This window comes from Physeter macrocephalus, chromosome 20 (genome assembly GCF_002837175.3).
Source record: "Physeter macrocephalus isolate SW-GA chromosome 20, ASM283717v5, whole genome shotgun sequence".
Taxonomy (NCBI): domain Eukaryota; kingdom Metazoa; phylum Chordata; class Mammalia; order Artiodactyla; family Physeteridae; genus Physeter; species Physeter macrocephalus.
Window position 1 is genome coordinate 63196718 of NC_041233.1, and position 21223 is coordinate 63217940.

The 21223-nt window shown below is 37.4% G+C and overlaps 1 long non-coding RNA gene across 2 annotated transcripts in view; it reads left to right on the forward strand.

Moving 5' to 3' along the window:
- LOC102992521 (uncharacterized) overlaps window positions 1-20501 on the forward strand; it is a 109648-nt gene extending 89147 nt beyond the window's left edge. The window contains exons 3-4 of one of the 2 annotated variants that reach the window (XR_447372.2): window positions 15455-15630; window positions 20385-20501. This is a non-coding gene — a long non-coding RNA (uncharacterized lncRNA). Of the gene's footprint in view, window positions 1-15454; window positions 15631-17276; window positions 17394-20384 lie in introns of those variants that run through there. The other variant, XR_003677632.1, reaches the window with a different exon arrangement.
- The last annotated feature ends 722 nt before the right edge of the window (window positions 20502-21223 follow it).

Sequence of the window (21223 nt, forward strand, 5' to 3'; positions counted from 1 at the left end):
GAGGAAGCTCTTCTGTCAGCTGTGTTTCCACTCCCTCACATATTGTCTCTTTAAAAACTAGTTTAGGGTTTCCCTGGTGGTGCAGTGGTTGAGAGTCCGCCTGCCGATGCAGGGGACAGGGGTTCGTGCCCTGGTCCGGGAGGATCCCACATGCTGCGGAGCGGCTGGGCCCGTGAGCCATGGCCGCTGAGGCTGCGCGTCCGGAGCCTGTGCTCCACAGTGGGAGGGGTCGCAGCGGTGAGAGGCCCGTGTACCGCAAAAACAAAAAAAAAAAAAACTAGTTTAGGTTGATTTATTTTCGTTAGAACTTTAAAGTACCATTTCTGGTTTTGATGAGTGAGGTCAAAAATCACGCTATGCGCATTCTCAGTCCTTTTCCTAGAAAACTCCATACATGTGGTCCGTAACTCGTACAAGTAAGCAACGGACTACATCAATAATCCTTCAAATTCAGACATTACTATTCTTAACAGGGTAAAAGCTGACTGTTCCCACTGTTTTTCACATATATACTCTTTGGAAAGGCAGGAACTACTCTTATTAGTTCCTGTAATTATTCTGCTGTTTCATCTAAGTGACAGTGAGCATTCTGGGAAGAAGGCTCTATTGGCAGAAATCTAGTCATTTCTGTACCACATTTCTAGAAAGAAAATGTCGTGTAACGAAAAAGGGGCAGAAAAAAGCATAAGGCTGGTGTACCAAATGGAAAGCACCAAAAATATCTAGTTATAACGGCAACTGTAAATGATAAAAAGGACAAGGGAAGCAAGCACCATGCTGTAGTGAAGGAAGCAAGGACTTTGGGCTTCCACAGACTCAGGTTCAAATCCTGTGGCCACTTCTAGCCAGCTAAGTGACTCTGGGTGTATTTCACAGTATTGCTGAAACTGTTTATTCATCTGTGAAACTGAGACCTGACAACCTAGGGTTATAGTGTGCATTAAATGATTAAAAGTGCACAAAGCATCTAGCTTATAAAAAACCGTCAAAAGAGAAATGAGATACATAATGAATCATACAAACAAGTGAGATATATAAAATGTAATCTTTACTAGGTCAGTAAAGACTAATTCTTTCCTGGCACTGCCCATCCCTCAAAAAGAAATATGGGATTTATTTTTTTCTCTTATCATTTCAGGAAAATCTCTTTGCTTTTTAAAACGAAGACAAAAAACAAAACTGAAACTTCCCTGTACAGGAGGGGTGTCCGATTCTTTGGTGAAGGATGTCGATGTCCATCTTAGGGTATAATAGAAGTGTTGTCAAATTTCTTATTTTTTCAAGGTGACAGACAATCAACTTATTTTATCCCCTCTAATGTTTGCCTCTCATCTTTCCTTGATAACAGAAAATAAATGTCCCTTTAGAAAACATTTCCCTACCCATACACCTTTCTCCTTTTTGCCCAAATGGTTCAGGTGGATTAGATTCCAGCTATGGTTCTAGGGTTAGGCATATTCCCAAGCTTGAACAATAAGAAATTTCAAGAATATCTTATTTGAAACAACAAGAAATAAATTATATTTCTTCTGAGTTGATTAGGCAGGGGCCACCATATGATAGAATTTTATTCAAGAAGAAGTATGACACAGAAATAGGCATAACACACACACACACACACACACACACACACATACACATACACACACACACACACACAGAGGGGATGCTGTAGGGACAAAAAGAGGAGCATGTAAACCAACCCAGATTCAAGGAACCACAGAAGCTTTCCAGGAGTGAGGATCTGAGTTAGCTAGAAAAATAATGCAGATAGAGCACACCATAAAAAAGAAAGAGCATGTGCAAATATATTGTGAACTCATAGAAGAGATTCAAGGTTTTGGAGGTGGAACAAAATTAAAAATGGTTGGAGCGGGGGCTTCCCTGGTGGCGCAGTGGTTGAGAGTCCGCCTGCCAATGCAGGGGATGCGGGTTCGTGCCCCGGTCCGAGAAGATCCACATGACGCGGAGCGGCTGGGCCCATGAGCCATGGCCGCTGAGCCTGCGCGTCTGGAGCCTGTGCTCCGCAACGGGAGAGGCCACAACAGTGAGAGGCCTGCGTACCGCTAAAAATAAATAAATAAATAAAAATAAAATAAAAATGGGAGTAATAATACTTTATGGTAGATATTAAACAAAATAATGCACATAAACTGCCATGCCCCTTACACAGGAGTGAGCTACAGATAGTGGCTCTTACCTTCCTCCTGCTAACCTGAATAGAATATTCCTTAAGGGCAACAGCCTTTTGTGGTTTGATCTAAATATCTTTCAGAACTCCTGGCTGAGTGCTAAGCAAATAGTAAGGATTCAATAAAAGTGAAAGGATGAATAGCAAGGAATATACCCCTGTGAAAAGTAACTTAGTTATTGAAATTTTCAAATATATGGAAAAGTTGAAAGCAGGTGGGGGATTATGGGATAGCAGTGTGTGTGTGTGTGTGTGTGTGTGTTTGTGACAGAAAGAGAGAGAGAGAGAAAGGAAGGGGAGGGAGGGAGGGAGAGACGGATGATGCAACTTAGATGTCAAACTAAACCAACTTTCACTATTTTACTAAAGTACAGTTCTGTCATAATTTGAAATGAGATTCTGAACTGCCTTCTTCTGTTGTTTGGTGAAGGGAAAATGGTCATATTTCTTATAGAACCAAATCCAGCCTCTGGTTACAACCTTAGAAACCAGATGTGATAATGACACTTCTTTCAGGAGCCCATGCTTTTCTCAGCTGGATGACACAGCTGTAATGGAGGGTATTTGTTATGACATGAAAACAGAGAGTCTTTCTTTGATCTTCAAATTAGGGACATATCTCAGACAATTGGGATATTCTGCCTGAGGTGCTCTAATCACTCAACATATAATCTCCCTAGAATGTATCTTTCTCCCAGGTGCCCTGATGCTGCAGTTAAATGCTTCCTGTGGTCATGGAAATTATATGGCACAGTAACTAATTACAGGTTATAAAAATGAAAAGGGAATAGGGAAGTAGTCTTAGAGCAACTACTGAGCAGACAGAGTCAGGGGCGGACCTAAGCTAATTGGCTTCCTGATAGAGATCTTCTCCAGGGTTTCCAGGCCTTAATGAGTGTTTGCCAAGATTAGAGGCTTCTCAAAGCCTCGGATACAGTATGGAATATCTCAAGAGAATACACTCTGTAATTGCCCCAAGGTTTCTGGGCTCAAACAGGATGTCATTCAAGAAGGTCTTATGCAGTTTAGCTTCAATTATTTTACTTGCTCAATTTCTCCCGTAACTAGGAAGAAGTGGCCTTATTTGCGTTTTATGGTTAATAGGAAGCTAAGGCTCAGAAGTATTTGCTCTGTCAAGCAATTCTTGGATTGAAACTAAAATGCCCCAGTGCCTAAACCTGAGAGTCTAACTGTGATATCTCACAGCCAAGTCATTAATAAACACTGATTGTCTTAATTACTCATGGAACTTACACTGTATTCAATTCTGTCATTGTTCTAGTTCAATGCGTTTAGTTTTGTTTTTTTTTAAATTTGACAATGGATCAAACACAAATAAAGCAGAAGTTTTACCTTGAAGACCTTCTTACCCTCCTAATAATAATATACATTCAGAAAGATATCTAACAATATATTGAGTCGAGTGAGTTGTAGAAAGTAGGTGTATAGAGATAAGCATAGGCTGTGTTTCTAACGGACATGCTCTCAAAAGACATGACATTTCAGTGGAATCTTTTAAACAAGTGATTTAGATGGATAGGGAAATGGGATAAGAATTTGTAAACCTGGAAAATATCTCTACTGATGCAGAATCTTGAAGGATGGATGGGGAGGGATCGGTTTGGCTGCTTCAGAGTCTTCATCTTGGGATGTAGAGGGAAATAAGAGCGGCCAGCATGGTTATGCCAGATGAGGAAGACTTTGATTTTGGATGGATGTTGTTGAATTTTTATCCCAGAGGTAAAGGGGAGTGATTGTCAGGCAGGACAACTTTATAAGATAATTTTGACTTAAGTGTGCTGATCGTGAATTAAAATGAAGGAACCAGTTCAAAATGGACAAGGCTTCTCCTCTAAGAAGTGGTGAGTTTCTATAAGTAGAGATATGTAAATGATGATCAAAGTTAGGATATTCCAAAAGGGATTTTAGCATTAGACATAGTGAGTGAGGAATAGGTAATGAGAAACTAGAGGTTAAAGCTTCTTAGCTTTTTGCAGTCCATCCAAATGTCCCCTTTTCAAGTCTGAGTGCCCACTGGAATAATGTAGTAAGTAGGTTCTTCTTAAAGCCTATTCTAACCCAGAGATTCCCTTTAAAATATTCCATCTGGTCTAGTTATTGTGATATTTCTCTTTATATTAATTATATTATCTTACCTTTATCCCATCTTTCTGCAGTATGTTGGAATTTACAGATGAGAAAAGTGAGGCTTTGAAAGATTATGTAGCTGGTGTGTGATGTAGCAGAAATTTTATTTTAGACGATTTTGACTTCAAAGCCTCTCGATCACTACACATACTGCATACAGTATCTTTTTTTGCCTACAAAACATGGGGTGCTCTTGGAGAATGGGTAAAACGTGCACCCCCAGGAAAATAACAATATCTTTGACAGGTTTGTGAGCGGAACACTCAAAGGGAACATTTGAGATTGCCGGGTTCCTGACTTGGCTCTGTGATCTCAGCTGGCTTCTGTGAGTTTATGAGTAAAATTAATTCAAAGGTCAGGGACAAAGGGACAAGGGTGAGGAGACAAAAGAAAATCTGAGAAAAGTTTATTTTCAAAATGTAATGATATTTATCCAATTAATGTCCTGGGCTGCCTGCCCATGTGTAATGCAACCCTGTCTTCAATGCAATACAGAACTTTCTCAAAATGAGCTTGTTGGGCAGAAATGTGATGAACATGTAAAGCAACCCAATAATGCAAACACAATCAGGATGACCAAATCAAGAGAAGGGAGCAGTGCCCTCGGTGCTGTCAATTTCAATTTCCCATGTCTCCACATCAAAGTAAGGCAGAGTGGCGCTTTATAATTAACAGGCAGCTCTGTTTACTTCTTTATTCCTTCCCCTAGGATAGGAAAGGGAAACAAGAAAATAATGTTTTCTCTTTTTTTCCATTCCAAACCGAGTGAATTTTTCTAAATTAAAAAGGGATCTGGATAAGTAAAGGTCAGTCCAGCTTTGACACTTTCTTCATTAACAGTAAATCGACATCTAGCTGTCTTTGCTCCTGGCTCTTTTACTAAATGAAGATGCTTGCAGATGCCATCAATATGGGCTAGTGAAGCCTAGAATATATATCCAGAATTATCAACAGCAGAGGCAAGAGGCAATTATTATTTACTTCAGCATATATTTATTTGATATGCATAACAACACTGTAAATATACTCATTAGACTTAATACCATACTATTAACTTTAGAGATAATGACTTTCCGCAGAAAACAATGAGGCACTTGTATTGTACAATTCTGCTTACTCAGAGGCTTTGGTTCTCCTAGATACAAAAGTGTTAAAAGTCACACAGCCCCTATGACATGCTATAGTACTTTCCTCCTTAACTAGGTATTTGTCTGTGTTGATACCCTTTTTATGACCCAAAATATATAGGCTCTGTAGAGAGATTGGATAGATTTCTGTTAATAACTATACTCTGAAGTGAAAGGGAAGGAAGGAAATAGGACAAGAATTTAGGGGACAATTAAAATGGAGTAGGAAAAATCTAACAGTGAAGCATGCTTCAGAAGCTGTACTTGGGCCAGGCATATGTTAGGAAAATAGAAGAAACTGATTAAATAGCTAATCATTAGTAGAATCTGGCAACCAATTGGTTGAGGAAGAGGTTAATTCTGACACTTACATGAATGTAGTATTTAGGATGTGGAATGCAAGTAAACATAGCTGAATCTGTAAATTCATTTATGTAGTACTGAAACCAGCACAATTAAACATTAAGTGTGATTTGCAGTGAGTATATCTGAAAATTTTTTTACAGATTAAAACATTTTATTTTTGTTATTTAATAACTTTTTATTATAGAACAGTTTTGGGTTTAGGAAAAAACGGTGAAGAAAGTACATATTCTCTGCACCCAGTTTTCTTTGACTATTAACACCTTGCTTTACTATAGTGTGTTTGTTACACTTAATGAACTAATATTTACACATTACGATTAACTAAAGTTTAAACTTTATTCATATGTCCTTACTATTTACCTTATATCCTTTCTTCTGTTCCAGAATCCCATTCTGGATACATTATATTCAGTAGTCATATCTCCTTAGGATCTCCTTGGCTTTGACAGTTTCTCAGCCATTCCTTGTTTTTTGGTGGCCTTGACAGTTTTGAGGGGTACTAGCCAGGAATTTTGAAGAATGTCTCTCAATTGGGATTTGTCTGTTGTTTTTCTCAGTTTTAAGTTGGATTTGTGTGTTTGGGGGAGGAAGACCATATACATAATGTACCATTTTCATGACATCATGTCAAGAGTAAATACTATTAACATGACTTGTCACAGTTATGATGGTTGGTGTTTATTAGTTTTCCTCTCTTGTGAAGTTAACCTCCCAACCAAAGGAAGTCACTTAAGGACTAGGGAGTTATAAAGAACCTCACGGAAGACAGAGTAGCTATATAAATTAATTAGAATTTTTCTGTTTGAGAGATTTGAGTGATTTTATTTTGATGAGGTATAATGTATCACTTTTTCCTTTTATTGATTGTGCTTTTGATGTCAATTTTAAGAATGCTTTCCTTAGTCTAGATCCTGCACAATTTCTCCCATGTTGATTTCTAAAAGTGTTGTAGATTTCATTTAAATCTGGGATCTATTTTGAGTTATGCTTGTACAAGGTCTGAGCTTTAAGTCAGGTTTTTATTTTTAGTCTACTGATATCCAGTTGCTCCATTACCATCTGTTGAAGAGACTATCCTTCTTCTATTGAATTGCTTTTGGGCCTTTATCAAAATCCACTTGGGCCTATCTGCATGGGTCTATATATGGCTTCTCTATTCCATTCTATTGATCTGTGTGTCTATACCTCTGCTATTATGACACTCTCCTGCTTATTGTAGCTGTCTAGCAGACTTTAATATTGGGTAGAGTAATTTCGCCCACTTTATTCTTTTTTTTTAAAGATTGTTTTAACTATCCTTAGACCTCTGCCTTTCCATATAACTTTAGCATTAGCTAGTCCTTATCCACTAAAACATGCTGGGATTTTTATAGGAATCACATTGAGCCTAGAGATCAATTTTGAGGAGAATTGATATGTTTACTATGTTGAGTCTTCCAATTCATGAACACAGTATGCCTCTCCATTTGTTTGTCTTTTTCGATATGAGAAGGCTTTTCTTAAAGATTTTGTTGTTTGTGCCTGTTGGCAGTTCTGGATTGAAAACTTGTGAAGTGCCCTGTCCTAATATCTGGGAGGCAATTAGGAAACCCAGAGAACCCAGTATGCCTTCTTATTTTCACCTTTTTGAATCTTTCCATGGTTGTTGTGCTATTCTCAGAGCTTTCTGGTTGTAAGAGAATGGACCTGGAAGTGATGAGAATACTCCATCTTGCCAGAATCATTAAGTCCTTTTTTTTTTAATGTAACTTATGTTGAAATTTTAAGCCGAGTTTGTTACTTTGCTTCTGTCAGCCCCGTAGTATATAAGACCCATATGTTATTAACCTCCTCCCTCCCACCCCCCCACACATACTTAGTGGTCATTTGCTTCTCTCATACTCTTATTTAGGTAGACAATCACAATTAATCAAAAGCAGTGATTTAATTCATCATGAGTCTATTGCATGATTGGGATTTTCAGTATCCAATTTCCGATTAGAAAGAAGCTCAGCACTGTGTTCAGAGCCAAAGCCATTACCAGATCATTCCCAGTATCTTACCTTTGATGCTGCAGTTCCTAGATCCATTCTTCATACAATCACAGTTTTAAAATCAGAGGACAGTCAGAGTACAGCCTCTGCATTAGTAGATGAGATATAACAACTTAATTATCGACACATTAGGTGTTCTTTTGCTTCCCACATCTTTTTCTTTGAAAAAAGAATGAGTCTTTTAACCGTATTTGTCCACAAATTGGAGAGGGACATGTAAATATAAGCATAAGAAAGCAACTCAGGAATCATCCAACAGTGGAGCTACAGGAACAGAGAAGGAATGAATCTAAGTATTTTATATGCTGTAGTTATATAAAAATGTGTAGCAAAAAAAAGCCATGTTTCATAAAATTGTTAGTCTTCTTAGAACATAAATGAGGAAAACCTATCATGCTATGTGTTTTGGATACTTATCTCTGCATGGCATTGCTGTTATTTAAACAGAAAGTTAAATTCGCGTTCACATTTTCCCTAAATCATATTGATTCTCAATTTCTATAAAATTGCTTCAAGGATATAAACATAAGAGTGCAATATAATAAATCATTATACAAAATGTCGTCAAACATAAACCTATATGTAAAACTGCGAGGTAATAAGAATTTATTGAGATTGTTTTTAACAGCTTTTTCTTTTCTAAAAGCATTTCTTATTTATAATAAAATGGTGTATTGTTACCATGCAATAAGCTATTTGATTAGTATGTACATGAAGAATAAAGCCATTTTGATTTCTCACTTGGCTATTTCATTGTGTTTAACGTAAACGGCCATCAAAAATATGCTGCTGCTAGTGATATACTGTTACATAAACAGTAGTAAAAATATCCATTTACAGAAGTAGAAAGGATTAGATGCATTTTTGCAAGAGTTAAGTATTATATATCACCCATGTCCTCAGAAATTAAGTTGGAAACAGGATAGTTCAGGAAAGGGTTTAAAGAGGATGAATAAGACGGGAAGTGAGGTAGAGCTAAGATTTTAGAGCCAAAACCACAAATACTCATGCACACATACTGGGTCTATCAAGTTCTTGTGCCTTCATAAAGTTTTTGCCAGGTGATTTTGAATCATCAGAAAGGTTGGATGTAAGGTTGTTGGGATGCAAAAGCAAGTTTTCTGAAAATGAGCCTTGAAGCATTGATAAATCCTCCTAGACAGATTGGAAGCTAATCATACTTTAAAGATTCATCCCCTTGGTACTTTCCCTTATTCATGAGCAAGTTAATCCAGAGAAACAGAAACAGTGGGATATATAATACATATACATAGGTGTCTCCTATCTATAAATATATATATATGTATGTATAGCTCTATATCTATCTATCTATCTATCTATCTATCTATCTATCTATCTATCAATGGAGAGGGGGGGGATTTTGAAGAAATTGTCTCAAGATTTCGGGGCCTGGAAGGTCTGAAGTCTATAGGACAAGACAGCAGGCTCAGGAAGCAGAAAGGAACTATGTTGCCATCTTGATGCAGAATTTCTTCTTCTAGGAAACATTTCTTTGCTGTTAAGGTCTTTCAGTTGGCATCAGAGGCCCCGCACTATCGAGAGTAATCTCCTTTACTTAAAATTAATGATCGAAGATGTTAATCACATCTATAAAATACCTTCATAGCAACACCTAGGTTAGTATTTGATGAAATAACTGGGAACTATAGCTTAGACATGTTAACAAAGAAAACTAACCATCATAGGTTTCAATATAGTATCCTTAACTATGGCAGAATAATCATGATAGAAGAGAAAGTTTGAAAAACTGGTGAGGGGCTGAGTTTAGAGCCACTATGAACAGGTAGATGAGATTACAGCTTCAACAAAAGTGAGGTGATCATATTTCCATCTTGACTTTAATGAGGGTAGCCTCTCATATTTGCCCATGTGTTGACTTCTTAGCGGCAAGATATATCAGAGGAAATTCATAGTTAGCAGAATCCCCAGTAGGATTCTGATGAAGACTTGGTTTAGAATTAAATGAACAGCCTGGAATTAAATCAGCTGTACCTAGTCTGACCTGAGGCTGGCTGCATCCCAGCTTTTTGATCCAAGGCCCATGTGGAATGCGTGAGTTACAGGTTCTCCATTGTAATCAAAGCAGTACTAGTAGTTTATACATTTCAACAACTGATCTGGAAGCTTATTGAATAATTAACCCTCATCAATCCTAGAAATTTCAATATCGTAGCAGCCTCCACATTTGGGGAGACTCATACTCATCCCTGAAAAACTGCACTCTTTTTCTAACTTCATACGGGAAGCTCATATTTACTGAATGTGTATAGTAGATTTGATGCTGGCACAAGTGAGTCATACCTGAATGAGCCACAGTTCTTACTGTCAGATGTTTACAGGCTTCATAGAGGAGATAAATATAAAAAATAATAATTATCTTCTATACATTAAGAGCCATAAAACTGCATGCCAATTTAATTATAGAATTATAGCTTAGGGTGAAGAATTGATTAGGAGGAAGAAGGCCATTACAAATGATATGTTTGACAATGTGGTATCTGAATCTTGACATATAAGTAGGGATCTGTAAGTTGGACAAGCCGGGAATATTAATAACGATAGCAAACATTTGTGGAATGCTTACTTGGTCTCAAACACAATGTTTATGCTTTATGAGTATTATCTCGTTAACTCTAAGAGGTAGTTGCTTTTATTACCCCACTTTGACAGGTAACGAAGTGTCACCTGAGAGAAGCTAAGTGGTGGACCCAACATTTTAACCCAGGCAATCTGGGTCTGGAGCATCTGTTCTTGTCTGTGGGTCCTGCCTTCCCTGTAATAACATAGAAGAAAGTCTCTAATATGATATCAGGGGACAAACTGTGCAAATGATGTGAGGGAGCAAAGCTGAGTAATAACAAGTGCAGGAAGGGGCCAGGTCACTAAGCATCTCAAATAAAATCTAGATTATATCTAGAATACAATGGAGGACACTGCAGGATTTCAAGAGTAGAGAGGCATTTTCAGACATGGCTTGTAGAAAGCTTACTGTGGCAGTCATGCAGAGGCAGAGGTTGTAGGCTAGTGAACTAAGTGACAGGGAGACAAAACAGACTGATGCAGGATGAGGTGAGAAATAAAGAGGCATGAAAAAGAAGCAGTGAAATACAGAGGCCAAGCAAGAATAACGAGTCATTCTGAAGGTAGAATTTCTAGGGTTGGATAACAGTTGGCAAGCAGAGAATAACTCTGGAATGACACCAAGATTTCTGGAATGGATGAATGATTGTAACTTTCATTGAGATGGGGAATACAACAAGAGGAGAAGTAGATTTTTCAAAAAAGATTATGACTTCACTTTTCCTTATTCAGTTAAATTGGATGAGCCTCTAGCCCTGTGCTGTCCAATATGGTAGCCATTAGCCATACATGGTTATTTAAATTTAAATTCATTAGAATTAAGTAAAATTAAATCTTAGGACCTCATTCTCACTAGCCACTTCTCAGGTTCTTAATAGCAATAAGTTGCTAGTCGGTGATCACTATGTTGGACCACAGATTATAAAACATATCATCACAGAAAGTTCTATGGGACAACATTGCTCTAGATTATGCAAGTAAATATATTTGTTAGAAACTTGATTATGTTTTTCTGGGATTCAGAGTGCCATGAAATGTGTTGCCTCAGGAAGTAATACATTCCTAATCGTTGAAGAGATATCCTTGATGAGGATGTCAGATGAATGGTTTGGTTGTATCCACAAGTGTCACTGAATGTGTTTGTTAGGTTAGTACATACAATTATTATTAAATCTGATAATAATGATTATGATGGAATTACATGGAGAAGAATAGTAGTCACTTTTTTCATATTAAATTTATTTTGATACATTGCTCTAAACTTATCAAAGCAAAATCCATAAAAAATATTGCAAAATTTTGTAATTTTAAATATCTGTGTAGTTATATGAATGTGTAGTTTGTGTGTATTATTATACATTTAACTATATTCAGAACATATTTTTTGGCTCAGTTTTGGTTTTGTGTAGATAGAGAAATAATTCATTTCTTGTTTTACAAACTTTTGGATTACAAGACAGCTATTTTCTTTAATCTTATGCTTTTTAAAGTATAGTTTACATACCATAAAATACTCCAATTTTAAATGTACAATTCAAAGATTTTCAGAAAATTTACAGTTATGCAGCTTTTACCACAATCCAATTTTAGAACATTTCCATCTCCCCAAAAAGATCCTTCGTGGACATTTGCATTCACTTCCCATTGCCACAGGTAGCTCCAGGCAAACACTGTACATTTTGTCTCTGTAGATATTCCTTTTCAGGACATGTCATATAAATGCAATCATCACCATAAGCGGTCTTTTACACCTGGCTTCATTCAGCCAGCATTCTGCTTTTTGATCTGTTGTAGCTTGTTATCAATCCTTTGTCCTTATTCTTGCTGAATAGTGTTCTACCTTATAGATATATCACACTTTGTTTATTCATTCATCAACTGATGGTCATCTGAGTTGTTTCCACTTTTAGGCTATTTGGCTATGCTGTTATGAAAATTTGTATAGAAGTTTTTGTGTGAACATAAGTTTTTCTTTCTCTGGGAATGACATCTAGGAGGGACATTACTGGTTAATATAAGTTTATAGTTGACTGTTTAAGAAGCTACCAAAGTAACTCTTTACATTCTTACCAGAGGGTTCCAGTTTCTCCACATCCTCTCAAACATGTCTCTTTTTATTTTAACTATTCCAGTAGGTGTGAAATAATATCTTGTTGTGATTTAAACTGCATTTTTCTAATGAGTTATGATGTTGAGCATTTTTTCACGTGCTTATTGGCTATTAATAGATGTTTTGATGAGACTTTTTTCATGTATTTTGCCGATTTTCTTTCTCTGATACTCTTCACTTAGTGAGAATATTGTGGGTAGGCATGTGCAGGTTGAATGTGAGGTTCCCTCCTTTACATTCTCATTATTTGCATGTCCCAGAGGGAGAAGCCCTTTGCTTGTCACTTTTGTCCTATGTGCTTTTCTCTTTTTCATAATATGATGTGGGAATGTCTCTTTAATGTCACTGGGCAACTTGCTCAGAATAATTATATGTGATACACATAGGATGATTTACCATGTAAGCAGATATAAAATTATTTTTCTGCCCTACCTCCTTGTCCCAGCCATTCAACTTAGAAAACAATTCCTGGTAAAATTCAGCTGCCCTGAGCAGCTTCCAGGACCTCAAATTCATTTAACTGGACACATCTGGTTGAGGCTAAGAGTGAAGCAGAAATTGTATTACCCTGGATAGTCCTTCTGTAATAAAAGCTTTTCAAGTCCCCATCAGTCTACCAGCCTCTGTACATGGGGTCCATCCATGTATTGAGCATTGATGCATCAGTAAGGAACATCAAATATACAGCCCAAGACCTCAAGGAGTTGCCATAAGAACCTGCCAGGAATGGAATAAAACATTTGAAATGGAATTAGCCTTAAGTCAAACCATCCTCAAGTTGTGCAGTAATCTTAGGCTGTAGGCAGCCCATGACCCCAAAAGCTGGGCATTGTTTTCTTCCCAAGGTCAGCTCTGCCAGGCCCCTAGGCTGAAATGTTCAGTCAGTTGTCCTGCCTGAGGACCTGGAATGGACCCTCTGCTCTGCTTCCCCATCTTTGTTGTGGGCTTCCAGAGTCAATAAATGTTCTCTCTTAATTTGAAGCAGCTGCTCATTGCCAGCACCTACCTTCACAGTTGCCAGCCTGGTTGACAGAATTCACAAAGGTGAACAAAGCACAGGGTCCCTAAACTCACAGAGCTTATGTAACAGAATCAGGAATAATTGAATATCCCTAACATTGAATGTATATTTGTAACTGCTGTGTGTTTGTTAAAGGAATGTACATAGCATAAATGGATTTCACATAGGCTAGGAAGACTCACAGTCTTTCTAGATGCAGGTGCTGCTTCGTGACTTCCTGAAGCCCACAATGATTAGAAGAAAGGCCCTTGCTATGAGGTATCATCCTCCTCTGGCAGCTGATGATGAAACAATGCAGGAGGGGAGGAAGGACACGTGATCTCGGGCACATCTGCAGCCAACTCCCAGCTAAAATCTGATTTTTCTTCTTGACGTAGCTTGGGGTGGGGGTGGGGGGTGAATTTATTATGTGTATTTATACCAAAGGAAGTACTGTTTCACTTTTTTTTTTTGCTAATATTATATTATAATCTATGGTATAAAGTATTTTCTTTTTTGTTCAGCCTGCAATGACAGATGCTGGCCACAGTATCCTAGGCATATTTCTTGAACCCTCATGCTGTGAAGGGTACTTTGCATTCTTCATAATGGACTGGTGGAAATGTGACCAATTTCAGTGGAAATCTGTATATTTATGGCAGCACAATTCTAAAATAATAACAAGAAAAAAATCTACAATGGTTTTCTCTGTTTTGAAGTTTGTTCCATAAATAAATCTAGATGCCAACTATTTGTTAAACAATTTATAAATGAAAATTTTATAAAAGATGTGTCTTTTTTGTCATCCTTTTCTGCTAATCTTTTCTCTCGTCTATTTTTTTCCACCAGAAGCAAATAATGTAAAAGTCAGTAAATTTAGTAACTGGCTTTGCGTGGTTAGTTCTTAATCCTCCACTAGTGTCTGTGATGCATTTCCTTGGTATGAGCATCTTCTCTTCCTCTCACAGTTGGGAACAGGATATCTTTGTTGATATGATAATAACAGTGCTTCTGTGTTGCTCTCAAACCATGTTAAATATGTGTGCTAATTGGCTCCATTTCACTCTATTTTCCCAGATATAATCTACAATATGAATATATGAAGTATTTAGCATGGTATTAACAATGATGCCAACTGAAAATAATCACATTTCAGGAAAGAATCATAGTGGCTACAAACAGAAACAGACTCGCCTTTTAAAATCAAGAATCTCATAAACATTAATGAACAAAAATTGACCAGAGATAAAACCATGGACTCCCCTCTTTCAATATGAAAATCTGAACTGACACAAACAATGCAGTAAAGTTTCTAGAACCATGGTTATTCACAGAATCAAGGATTCTTTGAGTTTCCAAGGGATACACTACAGGGTTTCTTTAAATATTGAGGTATGGTAGTATAATTTTACGATCTAAGATCTTAAAGAAGATCTAAGACTCTCAAATCTCATTTTAAGTATAATTCAGTTTTTAAAAATCTAAATCACCCCCAACCTTGCAGGAATGCACTTTTTACCCTCATATAAAGAAAGACCCAAATGACATTAAAATCTGTAGCCCAGTATGGTACCTGCTACAAAAGAACAACTCCCATAAAAACAAAGGTTATTTTTAATCATGAACTATTCTGTCTGAAGTTAATGTGTAGCCCTGGAAAGGTTCCCTCTAGTCACCTCCCTGCAAGTCAGTCTTTTAGAGCTGTAGTTCTTCCTCTGATGGCTCCAGATAGAGAGAAAATTCTTGGACAGTTCAAATACAATCAAGAGTGATAATAGGGGAGTTCAGGGCCCCCACGTTGCCCCAGGAGGATGCTCTTTGAACCTACTTGAACTTTCTTTCTTTTTGTTTGTTAGCTTATTCATGTGTTTGTTTTAGGCTGTCTTTTCCTAAACATGATGGAAGCCATTGCTCATCAGGGATTGTGTCATTAAAATGGGGCTTTTATACCTGAGGGAAGACATCTTGATTCTGCTGGCCCAGAAAGATTTGAAGAAATACATCAGAATGAATGGGACCCTGTTACCATCCCTCCTGCCACAGCTTTCAAAGGGGTAAATTATGAACGTGTACATCTAAATAGTTTATTTCAAAACTTACTTATTTTAAATGTATAATGTTACAGCAGTATAATCATTAATATGAAAATGTCCATTTTAATCTGCTTTTAAAACAAAAGCATTACAGCAGAGCACAAGAGTATTTTTAATGGGAAATATGTATGTAGATAGGTGATACTATGTGTATTTATCCAAAGTGTCTACAGAAATTCTTTTTAGGTGGAAGGAGTATGATTGGTTTTTATGTTCATTTTCTCATTGATTTTCATGTTTAGATTTTCTTTCAGCAATTCATATTAAATATTCAATACAACTATTTGAAGAAAAACTTGTTTTTGAAGCTTCTCTCTTTATGACAACACTATTTTTACTTGAGATGTTTTTTTTCCCCTGAGATTAGTGATTATTATCAGGAATTCACATGTGAAAATTAAATTTTAGATTTTGTGTATTTCACCAAGAAGAGTTAATTAGCCAAATTAACTAGCTTTGGGGATTAAAATGTGATTGGATGGGAGAATTTTTAACTCTTTCAGGGACAACCTTCTCTGACAGGGGCATGTGCTCATCTATAAGCTGGCAAAATTGAGAGAGGAATTGTATTCTTTAGGAAGGAGCTGCAGCAGGACATTTTTCCTCATCCTTTGTGGGAAATAGTAAAGCCTTGTGCTTATTGCAGAAATTGTTCTTTCTGTCTGTTCCCCTGTCAATATGGCCTGGGCACATGGAATCAATGTGACATTCTGAACAACTGTCTCTCAGAGAAAACCCTCCTGTTCTGGGAGAAGGCATTCTGGCTTCAAGGTTCTAAAGTCAACCTGGAAAACTTTCCACTCTCCTGTCTGGGTTCATGGAGGTGGAGATCTTACTGTAAGCCGTTAATGGATCAAACCACAGGGAAGATCTAAGACTCTCAAATCTCATTATCAAACACGTAGACTGACCTCAAATGAACTCACTCTCTAAATCTTTAAAGACAAAGACTGGCCCTGTGTCCCTGTTATCTCAAACTCCTTTCCTTGCCACCTTCTCCTAAATCTTCTGAATACAGGTTGTACCAGACACTGCCCTCTCCTGAATCTCCATCTTCAGCCGTTTTTTCTCTTGGGTACTCTCCCCTCCCCTTTTGCCTATTAAAATTCTACCTCAATCCAGATACTACCTTTTCAAGAAGCTTTGCTTAGAGAGAAGCTTTGCTTGATCACCTCATAACGTCTCTACAATTTGAAAGCAACAGTCCTGCCTTCCCCAGATTGACAGCTTTGGTGCCATCACAGCAACAGGGCATGTGGGAGGTTCTTAATTGAAATTAATTGCAGGAAGAGACCAATGAACAAATGTGCTTCGTGGTCTGTATATCCCATAAGACTCAGACCTCACATTATTTTATCCCAGGGCTATATATTTTTTTTCCTTCTCTTCTTGAAAAGCCTTGTGACTATCAAGGACATCTTAGTGCTCTCCCCCTTCTCCTCACTAGAACCTTACACAGTATCTTTCATTGAGTAGGTAATCAATACAAATTGTTTAAATGAAATACTATATAAAGAAATAAAGGAATTCCGATATGGCTATAATCCACCTATATGGCTATAATCCCACGTTCCTTATACCATTTGCCAGTCTTTTCTTCTTCACAGAGCCAGAAGATCAGCAACAATATACACAAACTGCAACAGCACCTGATTCCACACCAACTTTCCAAGTGCAAGTATCACTGTTACTTTCACATCTGCCTTCCAAATCTTACTCAAATTTCTTTTGTGAATAATCCTAACACAGAGCCTAGAGGGAGAGAATTATAGGAAACATACTTCAATTTTAGCTAAATTGTCACAGTGCAAAACTACCAACGAGGCCATGTTAAAGTTTTTGGGTATTATGAAAGATATGTATAATAGATACATCTTCAGTTTTGTCTTGTTTTTCTTCAACATGTAAATGTTGACAGTTGAGATCACAAGTGAGTCTCAATAATAATAACTAATTTGTTAAATGCATTAGTAACCAGTATGCAAAACAGATTGAAACAAACCGTCTCCTATTTATTTAATTTTGGACTGGAAGAAAATTACACCATCATGGTGTATATTTAACTATCAGGAGTTTTACCATTTGAAAAAAAAGTAGAATATTTAAAAGGAAATTTAATATAATATAGAAAGTCTCCCACTCATCACTGAATAATTTACATATTCCTGTTTCAATTCTCTCATTTCACTTGTTTGTTTAGGCTTACAAAATATCTGCTATTATACTTGGAACTGTGATTCAAGACATCACAACCAAGTCAGCTTGGAACTCTCTGCCCACAAGCCATCTGGAAAACCGGAAGAAGAGCAGAGTGACAAGGGTTCAACTCTTTGATAGTACCAGCCTTTCTGACACCAGCATGCTGGGTTCAAATGCAGCAACTTGTGAACATGTAAAACTGTGTTTGTCATTTTCCTCTCTCTCACTCTTCTTTTCCCCCCATTTTTTCCTCCTCATTCTTTATCAAGTTACTGTTTTCTTCTTTTTTTTTACTGTCACATCTCTTTTATGTTTCTTTTTCATTCTCTTCACCACTCTTTGTCCTCTCAATCATTCCAAGCTCATACACTATATGTTCTGTGATTTAGATCTCCTTTTATTTGTATTTTTTTTTTTGCTGTACGCGGGCCTCTCACTGTTGTGGCATCTCTCGTTGCGGAGCACAGCCTCCGGACGCACAGGCTCAGCGGCCATGGCTCACGGGCCTAGCCGCTCTGCAGCATGTGGGAGCTTCCCGGACCGGGGCACGAACCCACATCCCCTGCATCGGCAGGCGGACTCTTAACCACTGCGCCACCAGGGAAGCCCTATTTGTATTTTTATCTTTTTCCTTTTTTAATAAGTCTCCATCCCTTATCTATGTTTATCAGGTTCTCCCTAGCCTTTGAAGCCCAAGTTGGATTTTATTTCCCCAGGAAACTTTCTCTGAGTTTTCTAGTTTGGCACAGACTTCTCCTTCTAGAAACTTTCAGCCTTTGAGAATCTGTACCTACCCTTTGTCACTCAGTGGTTACTGTCTTTAATTTTTTCACAGAAAAATCCTGCATGGTATCCCTAGTAAAACACATATGCAGGAAATACTAGATGCTCAGTAAAAGCCTGTGAATAAATCAATGGCTATTGGTGAAAATACATACTTTTATAAAGGCCTTCTTTATAGTCTATCTCTATTTCTTGCATTTCCCCATTTTCTCTCAGTTATCACTTATTTTCATTTACTTTTTCTTGATCCTTCAGTTTCCCAGAGTAGGAGGTTGTGATGTCTTCTCAGGCTGGAAACACCCTATTTCTGATTAATCACCTGAAAGCAGGGAGCTAAGCCATGTACAAGTGTGTGATTGTATAGTAAGAAGAATAGTATACAAAGAAATTTCAGAGTATCTGTTCAGAGTGAGTTATTGTTACCTAAAGGTTCATAAACAAATGATATTTTTTGTAAGAGTGTGCACACACTTGCTAATTGTCAGAATTTTCCAGGATGTTCCCCCATACAAACAAAACCTACCCAACCAGGAACACCTGTCTCACACTGTTGTGTTAGAGAGAAGTACATTTTACTGTAATAAGACATGGACATTTTCCAGTGTTAGAACAATTAATTTACTATTCAAACACAAGGCTGCTCACAGGCTAATAGTCATGCCTTGTGTGGATTTTTGTCTTCCCAGTATTATCAAACTCCATTCCCCTAATAGCACTACCCCAGTATTCCTGGGAAACCTCTGTCTTTAGTTCATGTGGTTTCATTGGGTTGACCCCCATCTCCCTCCAAATTCAGAGGTGAGCATATGACCCAGGAATCACAACTACCACAACAAATTCCTATCCTCCACAGTGATAAATGGACCCCAACCCAAATTAAGCCAATTTTTATTATTAGGTTTTTGTCTATGTTACAAGGAAATAAAGATTATATTTTATAAGGTTTACAGTTATAAGAGTGTCATTGTGGAGGTTCTAGGCTTCTATGTGGGAAATGCCAGCCAGAGAAAGGAGAAATGAGATACAGAGAAAACTTTTTGGTGGCATTATTTGAACACCTGAACCCAGCCATATTTGAAGCAAGGTGTCCATGAAATTTTGACTTATAGTAGCATATAACCTCCCCTTTTCCAATTAGTCAGTATATTGGTTTTCCATGATTGCTATAACAAATTATCAAGAACTTAGTGGCTTAAAACCCACAAATTTATTCTCATATAGCTCTAGAGGTCAGAAGTCTGAAACCAGGTTCATTGGGCTAAAGTCAAAGAGTTGGCAGGGCTGCTTCCTTCAGGAAGCTCTAAGGAAGAATTGGTTTCCTGGTTTGGTCTTGCTTTGGTAGGCTGCTTACATTCCCTGGCTTACTGCCCCTTCCTTCATGCTGAAAATAAACAGCGTAGCATCTCTCTCTTCTCTGACCTCTGCTTCCATCCTTATACCTCTTTGAATCTGACCATCGTGACTCCCTCTTATATGGACCTTGTGGTTATGTTAGGCCACACAGATAATCCAGAATAATCTCTTCATCCTTAACTTAATCATATCTTCAAAGTCACTTTTGCCATATAAGGTAACATGTTCATACCTTCTGGAAATTAGGAGATGGATAACTTTGGGGGCTAGAGGGGGGTCACATTATTCAGCTCACCATAGTCAATGTGATTTGAATTTTTATCACTTAAATGGTGAAGAGTTGTTCTGAATTTTTAACTTGTGCTCCCTAAATCTTGCAGAACCTGTGTCTGTAGAATGTGGTCATGGCTCGAGCTACAGGAATAAGAAGAAAGAATGAATATGGGGCCGGAAATAAGCAGGCCATCATCTGGAAAAGTATAAAACACAGAAGTTTATAGAAGACACCCAATAAACATTTTTGAAAGATAAGCTGTATATTGTGTATGATGTAAATTATGCTAGCGTGCTCTTGGGATATTGTCTGTAGACAGGGTTAATTACCTTTGGACCCCTTTCTACACAAACCTTTAATATGCCTATAATCTTAAAAGTAAACCTTCTTTACAATTAGGGTGACACTGTAATTTATCACCCAAATCAGAATATTTTGAAAGGGAATGAAGGTGCTTTTTAAAATTAATACAGAATAACAAGCATAAATTGGGACTCTCCTGGGAAGCCAGGATATGAGTTTCCCTTAGTTATAATGAGATGTGGTGACAACATGTTATCGAAACCAACTTGTTCAAGTTCCAGGAAAGATGAACTTATACTTATTTCTGTTCTCCAGAAAATAAAATATAAGTACGTAAAAAAAAGTCACTAATTATTTTGGGTTTTTTTTTCTCCTGAGTGTGAAAATAATCCACAAGCTTATTTAAGACATTGGACTTTTATGTAGTCTATAATAATGGGAAATATATACTATCATGGGATTCTTCTAGAAACTACTCAGTTATTAAATATATTCATTCATTCATTCATTCATCTACTTACCTAGTAAATATTTAGTGAGCACTTAATATATACCAGCCACAGTACTAGGACACATACAAGTTGTGGCCATAACAGAAGTATATAAAAGACTTTGGGTGAAAAAGGAGGAAGAACCAGGGAG